Source organism: Balearica regulorum, chromosome 2 (assembly GCF_011004875.1).
Source record: "Balearica regulorum gibbericeps isolate bBalReg1 chromosome 2, bBalReg1.pri, whole genome shotgun sequence".
Lineage (NCBI taxonomy): Eukaryota > Metazoa > Chordata > Aves > Gruiformes > Gruidae > Balearica > Balearica regulorum.
The window spans coordinates 80,323,730-80,335,387 of NC_046185.1; positions in this window are offsets into that span (position 1 = coordinate 80,323,730).

The following is an 11,658-nucleotide window of genomic DNA, read 5'->3' on the forward strand; positions in this document are numbered from 1 at the left end:
AGAGGAAAGAACTGTGAAACAGGCTTTGAAAGAGGTTTGGGGGAATCATTTGAAAGTCACAGCCCCTCTTTCAGGTAAGATGTCCCAGCTGGATTTCACAAATTTTATACAGATACCCTAAATTCTTAAGGTTTGAAGTCCTTGTTATAGACCTACTGGAAGAAAAATTTCAGGAAGTGTTCCCAGCATTCCCAACTAATCTGACTGTCTTGGGAAATCTTAGCAAGAGAGTGCCAGGCAATTTAGATTTCCAACTCTCACTTACAGTAAAACTAATTGTACAAAACCCAGCAGAGACAGAGGTGTCTAAATGAGGTAATCTGATGAACAAAAATAGAAAATCTTTTCTTATGGGTGTAACTTTCAACCTAAAAACTGCATTGTATATATGTGAACAGAGAGGATGATAAATAAGAGCAGTATTCTGGTTTTATGGTCCAAGTCAAGCAGGTGAATTTGAGAGCTCTTCTACTGTTTGTATTATCACCACATGCCATGACTAGATTCATTGATGTCAGGATGTAACAACAAATTCAGGCCTCTAAAAAGAAGCAAGTTTTACTATTTATGATACAGGTAAAGGCTTTTGAAGTGTGCCAATTTCTGACACAAAAGTAAACAGGGTATAAATATATAGAGACAGACATTTCCTGGTAAGTAGAACTTTTTGAGATGGACCTGCCAACTATTGATCATCTTAGCGGTGAAAGATCGATATAATTGCTCAATAGACTTCAACAGTTATTTTGTAAAATGACAGCTCCCTCAGAATCCCCCTCAGCTTCTGCGTGTGTTTGTACTCAGCTCTGAGTCATTGCTGCATGATCTGTTTTTTATATCTTGGAAGGCAGTCCACTTCTATCCCGTGACAGGCGTAGTCTGCCAACGGCGTAGTGTGATTTCGCCTGATATGCAAAGGCCAACATGCCAATGATGTCCCGCTTATTAATACTGCAAGGACTGGGAAATAATTATTCTGGTTTTGCAGTTATTTGACCTTCTGCCTTACTCTTCTCCTCTGTGAGTGTGTGTGAGTCTGTGTGTGTGCCTGTGATTTTAGGCAGCTTACAGACAGCTCCATTTGTGCTGAAGGTTTGATCCATGAAACAGGTTTCTGAATTAGCCCAGGCTAAGAAAGAGCAGATGAAAGTGGTGTGGATGGAACAGAACAGTTGTGAAAGCCTCCTTTTCCTCTCTTGGCTTAATGATGGGTAATGACTTCCCAATCTGTTTCTCAGCAATTTGGTAGAGCTAATATCATGGCGTATTTTTAGTGAATCAGAAATTATTATATTAATATAAACTGCAGTTTGTGAAATGTAGTGAAAAAACCTCAATGTGTCCATGTGTTAAACAAAGGTTCTAAAGCACTCCATGAGTCTGAAGCTTCAATTGTTTCCTTATTTATTTGGCATAGTACTCTCAGGTCAGGCCTGAAAAACAACAGCATAGACTGATGTGGCTCACACAGCGTAGCAATGCCCATGTTATAACCAAATCCTCACGCTAAGTACACATTGTCCTAGTAATATTCCTGATTTCTGTAAAAAAAGAAAAAAAAAAAGTGTCTTACCTGAGAAGGAACTACAGAATAATTACTGTATTGTTTTGTCTCCATAATCTATATGGGTTTTGTTTTCAGCCTTGCTCAATTATTAAGAAAATCCATGTAGATGTTTGATAATTCATGAATACTTAAATTATACTATTTTGCAAGATATCATTGGTTTAGATATTTAATACACTGTACATGCATGAGGTTGAAGGGAAAGACACATTTATGCTAGAAGAACAAATCAGATATTAAAACTTTCTAGAATCATTCCCCTGCATCAAAATCATAAAAGGGCTTCGTAAGGTAAAAGAATTTATTTTATAGTTAAAGTAATACTTTAAAGCTAAAAGTATTATTTTATAGTGATACTTTTTTTCTCTCCTGATAAGAATTCTTTTGCGTGAATAGTTTGGCATAGGAGATAATGGCCAGTTCAACAGCACCGGTGCTGACTCTGCTTCCCTTATTTGAGATGAAATAAGTCACTGAGGCCTGACCAAGCCTGCCTGCACTCTCAGGACTACAAAGGATGAAATATGCTATTTGGCTGGAGTAGCCCCTAGCATTTACTGGTTTTGCAATCAACAAAGGCTGCTGCTGCCAAAAAGATTACTTTCCATAACCTCGCTAATGCCTGGGAGCCTGTGTAGAACAATCTGCATCCTGCAGTACACACACGTCATGACTACAATAACCCAGAGAAACCCTCTAGCACCCATGACTTAGTGAAATCTTGTTTCAAGCTAATCTGCAACCAGAATGCAATCATCATCTTCACTCTCAGCTGCCCTGTTTCTGATAGAGAGTGCCAGGGACCAGAAGTGCACATCTGAGGCAGCTTCAGGCCAACGTGCAAAATTTTCTCCTACAGAAAATCCCTGTAATGAGAACTTAGTGACTTACTGGACTTTCTGCTTGGAGGGATATTATCCATGTTTCCTCTTGAAAGAATTAAATCCTCTGTGTTGAAACTCTAAAGCCTCTATGATGCAGTAATCATCGCTGCTGTTAAGTGATAGTGACAGATGGTCTCAGATGCTATGACCCTAAAAAGTAATATATTCAAGGGTATCAGGGAGCAGGTCTTCTTAAATGTAAGGCTTAGAAAGTGATAATTTGCTGTCGTAGCTTAACCCCAGCTGGTAACTAAGCACCTCACAGCTGCTTACTCACCCCTCCCCCTGCAAGGGGATGGGGAGGAGAATGGAAACAAAACTCATGGGTTGAAATAAGGACAGTTTAATAGGAGGAGGATGATGATGATGATGATAATAATAATAATAATAATAATAATAATAATAATAATACAAGTGATGCACAAATGCAAGTGCTCACCACCTGAGGAAAAAAAAAACCTCCGATGCCCAGTCTGTTTCTGAACAGCAAATCTGCCTCCCAGCTCGCTTCCCCAGTTATATACAGAGCATGACGTTATGCGGCAGGGACTATCCCTGTGGCCAGCCTGGGCCAGCTGTCCTGGCTGTGCTCTCCCAGCTTCTTGTGCACCTGGCAGGGTGGGGGAAGCTGAACAGTCCTTGGCTTAGTGCAGGCAATACAACAACCTAACGACAACTAAAAACATCAGTGTGTTATCAACATTATTCTCATACGAAATCCAAACCACAGCACTATACCGGCTACTAGAAAAAACATTGGCTCTGTCTCAGCTGAAACCAGGACTTTTACCACTGAGTTTGTTGGTCTATTTGCTGTAGTTTCCAGAGGTTTCAAAATGGAAATTCCTATTTAAAAATGCCTTCTTAAACAATAAATTCTACCTGATAATAATTGAACAATTACCTTGCAATTCTAGAAGCTACAGTATTTGAGGAGGCTCTGCACAGCACAGGGTCTTCTAAGCATATCAGTTTGCAGGATTGAAGCTTTTCTGAGCTGAAGGGAAAGATTTGAACAGCCGTGCAAATAATATCAGAAAGATCTGGTGTGATTTGCTAAGGTACTGAGGGTTTAATTTTGTGCTTACTGCTTAGGGGCCACATTTTTAGGTGCTCACTGAGCTGCCTGGATTTTTGCCTTGCTACAAAAATCTTTGCTCACAGACTCCTGAGAGTCCTCTTGGAGAAAATCCCTTCCCAGCAAAAAGCCATCAGACTCTTGTTGCAAATAAATAGTGACTTTATGTCCTTGTGGCTACAGTTTTATTTAGTATACATTCATATCTAAAGATCTCAAAGTAGTTTAAAAGTAAAAAAAAAAAAAACCTAAGAGAATGTGTGAGGACCACAAATCAGAGAAACCCTGTGAAAGAAAAGGAAATAGTTTTAATCCTTCTGCCACTAAACTCCCTTTTTTTTTTTTTTTTTTTTTATAACTAGATAAAGTCCCATGGTGGGTATGGCCCTAGGCAAACTAGTCATCTGCCTTCTGATTAAAGCCATGAGGAAGCAAAATGGTCACTGGGTGGGAGGGGAGGAGAAGGAGGAGGCTGCCTATTTTGCCTATGCACAATCTTAAAATGCTAGGCTGTCTGCTGCTGCTATCCCAGAGGTACCAGGTTCTCCATGAGATGGAGACCCTGGCTCCTCCCAAAAGTCATGGCTGCCACCTCCCCATCTTCCTGCTTCCAGGCAGCCCTATGAGTAGCAAGCCCAACTCTTCAGGACACTTTTTTAATGACAGGGGATTGTTTTGGTCTGTCATCCTCGGGTGAGAAAAATTTCATAGAATCATAGAATGGTTTGGGTTGGAAGGGACCTTAAAGATCATCTAGTTCCAACCCCCCTGCTGCAGGCAGGGACACCCTACGCTAGACCAGGTTGCCCAAAGCCCCATCCAGCGTGGTCTTAAACACTTCCAGGGATGGAGCATCCACAACCTCCCTGGGCAACCTGTTCCAGTGCCTCACCACCCACACAGTAAAGAATTTCTTTCTAACTCTAATCTAAATCTACCCTCCTTCAGCTTAACCCATTACCCCTTGTCCTGTCACTGCACTCCCTGATAAACAGTCCCTCTCCAGCTTTCCTGTAGGCCCCTTCAGGTACTGGAAGGCCACAATTAGATCTCCCAGAGCCTTCTCTTCTCCAGGCTGAACAACCCCAGCTCTCTCAGCCTGTCCTCATAGGAGAGGTGCTCCAGCCCTCCAATCAGCTTCATGGCCCTCCTCTGGACTCGCTCCAACAGCTCTATGTCTCTCCTGTACTGGGGCCCCCAGAGCTGGACACAGTACTCCAGGTGGGGTCTCACAAGAGCGGAGTAGAGGAGCAGGATCACCTCCCTTGACCTGCTAGTCACACCTCTTTTGATGCAGCCCAGGACACAGTTGGCTTTCTGGGCTGCAAGCGCACACTGCCGGCTCATGTTGAGCTTCTCATCAATCAATACCCCCAAGTCCTTCTCCTCGGGGCTGCTTTCAATCCATTCCTTAACCAGCCTATAGTTGTGCTTGGGATTGCGCTGACCCATGTGCAGGACCTTGCACTTGGCCTCGTTGAACTTCATGCAGTTCGCATGGGCCCACCTCTCCAGCCTGTCAAGGTCCCTCTGGATGGCATCCCTTCCCTCCAGTGTGTCGACCACACCACACAGCTTGGTGATGTTGGCAAACTTGCTGAGGGTGCACTCAAGTTAATTTTGTGTATGCTTATGCATGTCACAGCTGGAGCCTGATGATAGAGATCATTTAGCATTTGGAAGATATCTAATTCATAAATAAAATATCAGATATGCAAATGAAACACTTTCTACATCTTCCTATGATCAGAATTTTCTGGAGGAAACTTCAGCTTTCTGAGGGTTGTGAGCCTTCCAGAGCTTCCTTAACCAAAGTCCCTGCATTTCATACTCATGTGCAAACCATCACCAATGGTGGTGGTGTGAAATGGAAAAATCAGGTAGGGGTAATCATAAATGAGAGTGTTGTCCAAAATACTTAGAGGGAACAGGTTTCTATGGAGCGATGAAAAATTTGGAGCTGAAGTTTCATGACTGCTAACAATGACACCTTATAACACCCAGGGCACTGAGATGGCACTATCAGACCTCTCCTTGTGGTCAGTACGTCAAAAAGGTAGCTAAATGCTAAAGTCAGGTTGTACCATAAACTAAAAGACTAAACTTTTTAAAACAAAGACAGGTCAGGATAAGAACAACCAGAAATAAAATGCCTTTTTTACAAGTCTTCGCCTCACCACCATGCCTGTGCAGGGCAAGTCTTACAGGCTTGCTACTTGCTAACTCCTGGTTGTTACAAGACCTATGCCATCTCCTCTGGCTCTGTAGGAAACATCCTCTTGCTGTTACCTGTCCACCTGCTTTTTTGCTTTTCTCAGCAGCCTCCTTGGCCATTCTGCAGGCTCCTTGCTGCCTGACTGCCTGCTCCCTGCCTCCCTTCAGATGGGTCCATCCTGTCCCCTGATGCTTCCCCTGTCCATGCTCAGTGGCTCCCAGGGAAAGCACAACCTTCTGCTCCATCCAGAGGTTCCTCCTGACTCAGAGCCAGGACAAGGCTGTGGAACGAGATAACACATATTATGCAGTAAACCACAAATGCAGCAGATGTCAACTGCCAAAGCTGCTCACTTCCTTCAGTTGTCTCTCCGCTGGTTTTGTGGGTCTGTGTGCAAGAAATGGCATGCATTAATACTAACAGCGTCTGTTAGAAATGCTGCTTCTATGAACAAAGGCTGTAATAAACACCGATGCTAACACATAGGAAACAAAGAGACTTCACTCACATAAGAATCAAGCAAACTATACATAAGCACCTAGAAGGTAATGAGATGGGGTGGCACCTCCAACGTAGACTTCCCAATCTGTTTTTATTTTACGCCGGAATCACAAGTCTTGTGTATATGGTGGAAGCATCAGATTTCATATATCTTGACTGTAGAAAGACGTTGCCTTCCATTACAGTCTATAAGTAAGTTAAAGAAACATGGACTACTACATGAATTAATTTTATACAAGGGAAAAACTGTCTAGAAAATGAGACACTGTCATAACAATTCACTGTCAAAATGGGAGAAAATATGCCAACCAGTGTTCCACTAAGGGTTGATCTGTCTATAGTGTTTTTTAATGTTTTCATGAATGATCTGGATCAAGAAGTTTGGGAACAGCAAGTGGGACAGTGGAAGCAATGTAAGGGAAAGTATGACTACTAAATCTGCTGATGATTCCAAACTAGGAAGGACCTTTGAGGAAATTTAGGATTCCAGATAATTTTGTTGAATTGGAGGAATATTCTGGAAAGAAGACAGGGTACCATTCAGTAATGAGAAGTAATACGCTTAGGCAGGAACAATCTTTATGTAAACATAGAAGGAGCACAAACTGGCAAGAAATCATTCTGCAGGGAAAAAAGTGTTTTACAGTGAAGAACATAAGTCAGCAGTGTCATGTTATTGCTAAAAAAAAAAAAGAAAAAAGCACTAAACCCACTATACTGAAAGATATTTTCTATTCTTATATCTCTATATATAGGTAGACAAAGAAGGGATTATAGCTTAAAAGACTGAATTCTACTGCAGTCAGCATCACCAGGGTCTCAGCAGGAGTACTACGTCCACTTTTGGTGACGTGCTTTAAAAAGGATGTGCAAAAAAGCATTTCAGAGAGAACAATGAGAGCACTGGAAAACATCACCTACAGGGAAAAGTTAAGTCAGTTGAGGTTATTTAATCTAGAGAGGAAAATGTCAAGGAGAGACATAATAACAGTCTTTGGATGTGTAAAGATGTTGCTGCAAAAAGCAAGTGAATAAGCTCTTCTCTATGTCTGTAATAGGCAGGGGACAAAGTAATAGGTTTAAACTCAGGAGGAAAGATTCAGGTTAGACATCTGGATATCAGGCATGCTACATGTTCCCACAGAAGGAAGAAAATTTAAGTCAATTGAGGTTGATTTATCTCAGCAAGGGGACTGCACATAATGGGGACTCAGGGAATGATCAAAACTTTCCTGACAATTACTGAATTTGATGCTACTGTATTGATGCCAAGGAATGACAGAAATGGAGGAAATAATACAAGTTGTGATGTGGAGAGAGGAAAGGTTTGGAGTACAGTGTAAATAACATCACAGAAGAAAGATTAAAGAGAAGAAGTAGGAACAGTAGGCAAGAGGAAGCAATAGGGAATAAATTAAGGTGATGAGGGGAAAGTAAGGATGCACCCGAAGATAAAAAGGTGAGGATGGGGGTGAGAAAGAGAGGACCTGGCACAGAAGATCCAATCCTAGTTAGATCCCTTAAGAGGTCTGGGCTATAGACACAGAAAGATGGTCAGAAAGCTTTATTGTCTCCCAGACATTTCCAGACCACACTGCTTTCCAGACACTTCCACAAAGTCCTCTGTTTGCATTCTTCTGTGTTCAGAAATGACCATGGAACTGACTGGCATAGAGTTTCATCACTTTCTTCTTCCTTGTTTTCTCACAGCAGTTCATTGCACAGTTCCAGGATTTCTCAGTCACTGTTCTCAGAGATCAATACTTCAGCAAATCCTGCCCTTTCTGTGCTTGGTTTTGGGTACCAAGGAACTAATTACTCTGAAAAGTTTAATAATGAGCATCGTGTAGGAATTCTCCAGCAGGAGGTTGGGGGATAAAACACATTTCTCCATGACACCATTCTACTGGCTCAACCCTTCTTTTTCTTCCTGCAGGCTCCTCCTTTACTCACCACATACCTCCCAAAAGCTGCAACACGGGAATCAAGGGTTCTAGGGGAAACGGTGTAGCTCGATGCTTGACTGCCTCTTCAATCTTCACGCAGCCTGCTCTCTTCAGGCACTGCACAACAGCCAGGGCCCAGGAGTTAGACATCCAAGAAATACTTCTAAGAGCCTGGCAGTAACATGCTGGTATCTCTTACTGCTACTGTACCATAAATATAAAATAATCAGCATAAACTTACAGAGTATAATTGTTTATACTTGAAGAAAGGATGTATAGGAAGTATAAATAGCACAGAGATGGTTGTGCCTTTTAGGCAGGTAGTTACATGCTCCCACTTTTTCTGTGGGAGTGGAAAAGAATCACCAGCCTTGATGATTTCTTTGTGCAATGCTAGTGTCAGTGGCAAAATGACAGGGAGGAGAACCATCAAACAGCACGCAAGAGGGAAAAATGTCTGAGCAATTTGCTTCCCATGGTACAAAGTGTAGTGTTGCATCTTTGGGCTGCCAAATATTTTAACTGCTAAGATAACACAGACGAGTCATTTAGAGTTTGTTGCAAAAAACCCAAGTTCTTCTTAAAAATATGTTTCCCCATTAATGTTTTCAGCCACATGTCTGTTATTCATTTATCAGCTAATTCTATACAGGTGCATTGTCTTGGAAGTACAACTTTTTCCCCCTTCAGCAACACTGTTTAATGTGATGAACAATGTTGTCATGATGAGCTTCAATAATTTTTCTCTAGCCAATAATTTGTTGAATTGCAGCCAGACTAGAGAAACTTTATGGAGTTAGAAAGAGTCCCCAACAAATCCTCCTGCGGGAAAAGGAACCAAGCACTCTGGTGCTTTATTGCCCAGGAAAGGAGTAAAATGACTGTGACACCAATTTAAAGAAGTCACAAGCCCAGACCTGCTGAAGTTATTGGGGGGTGGGAGAATGTTACTATAAGCCAATGTTTTTCACCATCTTACTAAAAAAAATATACATGAAAAATACAGAAGCCTCCAGTTTTTATGAAGCCCTGTTCCTCATGCCTTTTTTCCCTTTAGGGAATGCTTTCTAGCTGGTTTATCGTTAACATCAGTATACTTTTTCAATGCAGGTTTTTTAGCTTGGTAGCAAAATTCAGAGAAAAAAAATCCTGGTAATGGACATTAAGATCTGTCAGACTGAAGAGTAAGTCATGAACACAAGCAAAGCAAGGTAAAAAGGGCAAACTAATAGCAAACACATAGCCTCCAAATCTTGTGTGCAATAAAGCTCTCAGAGGCTGAACACAAAGCCCTACATCTCTCATTCTGCCCTTTTTGGCCTGTTGTAGCCTCACTTTTAAGGCTATTTCCTAATCACAAGGGAAGGAAAAATGAAACTGGACAACCTTGAGGTCCCAGCAACCGTACAGATCCTCTCCCCGCATCTTGAACTGACACAGAAGAGCATCCCTAGTGTACAAAGAAAATGTGCTAATGAGCTCGTTTCGTCCAAACCTCAGAGATAAAAGAGCTTTCCTGAAAGGGAGTTGCTGTTAGAAGCTGCCATTGAAGTAAAGCAGCAGCAGGCAGCAGGTTGCCATCATTTTGGGATTTCACTGAGACCAGAGGAAATTATTTTCTTGTTTTGAACAGCAGATAAAGATCTACATTTGAAAACAAAATTCAGAAGTCTTACAATATAAATCTATGCCCCTGCTTTCACCTCATTTAACAGGTTCTCTCCCCTTTCTTTTCCCTGCTAGTGAAAATGTACTGCTTCGGTAAGATTTTTCTCACACAGGGATTATGAAATCTCAGCTCACAGTCTTCCTCCATTTTTTCAGTAGGAATTTTCAAAAAAGATGAAGACACTAGAAGGCATTTGTTAGTTGTCCAAGTGTATTTCCTCCATATCAGAAATTGGACAGTCTCCAATGAGAAAAAAATATATCTTGGTTTCACCAGGGTCTTCATTAACAACAAGACTATCTAACACTACTTTTTCTTTTTTCTTTTTGTGTTAGTGATGCTTTGTGTTTACTTTTTACAGATTCGGCAATCCTTAAAAAGAAAGCTATTTTCTACCCTTTCCAGACATTGCGAACCATGTTTCACAACTGGAGAAAACCAAGCTACTCAAGGCTCATTGCACATGGCTAGAAAGAGAAGCTTTTGAAATCCCCCAACACACTACTTTTCATTTAGTCAGACAGATTTTTATATAGAAGATTGTTCATGAAGGAATAAATATTAAATAACAATACAGCAGGCACAGTATTCTTGCAAGGATGGCTAAAGAGAGCTACTGTGCCTAACTAGCTATTTAAGGATGGGATCCAGCATTGCAGGATTGGTACTGGACAAGAGAGTGCAACACTTCTACATGTCAACGTGAAGAGAAAAGCAGGGGATGGATTCGGTGACCTGGGGTGCTGTACCCTGCCTTTTGCCTTGGCGCTGTGGTACTGCCAGAGACTTCCCTGGATGAGCAGCTTCCAAGGACCCCACTCCTTCATTTCTCCCGGGTATAACACAAGCTGGTGGCAAGGATGCCCCTCAGTCTAGCTTCGCCATCCCTGCAGTGCATGCTGGGGCCTGCAGTTCCCGTGACTGGATCAGGGTGTTGGAAATTACGTATTTGCAGCATGTGACAAAGACGTTTCTGAAGCATGAAGGTATGCATTGCTTATGCACTGCCTTGGAGCAGTGGGCCAGCTTGTACTCTACACGCTCCCCTTTAGGGATGAGAAAAGTCATGTTGCCCTCACGGCATTAAAGATCTAAACTAAATGGTCTCTCTAATTGAATACCTTTGGCCACCCCAGACAAAGATCAGACAGTTAAAAGAACAGAAGACAACTTTTTCCAGGGAACTGATCATCACATGTCTGTCTGGAAGCAGAGTACATCCGGTGCGATGAGAAGCTCTCACAAGAAAAACAGACACAGTTCAGAGGGTGACCTGTGAAAATTTACAAAGGTAACACATGTGGAGCTGCAAGACAGCAAATCTAAAACACATCAAAAAAAATAGTTTTACAGCTGCAGTATACTGTCAATTACCGCAGATGTCTTGTGAAAAATGTGAAAATATTGCAGAAACATCAGATGTTGTGATCAGGTTTGCCACAGAGTTCAACCTAAAGTACGTGAAGTACATGAAGATGTGTTTGTGCTGAGCAGGAATAGAACCAGTATCTGTTGCAGATGGAAGGAGGTGTATTATTAAGGTGTATCAGCATGGCTCCAGACCGCTAAACCAATGTTGGAATTGACTCAGTCATTTCTGTACATATTTGAACCCGTTATCCCACCATTCGTTCAGAGTTTATCACTTTTTAAACCCGTATTATGTGGTTGGTTGCCTGCATGCAAATATGTCTTTTCATATGTATTATGTAGATGCTGAATCCTGTACAACGCATAGCCGTACTGCTAGGCAGAGATTTGCTTGTTGCACTTAATATGCAAATAGCAAATGATGCAC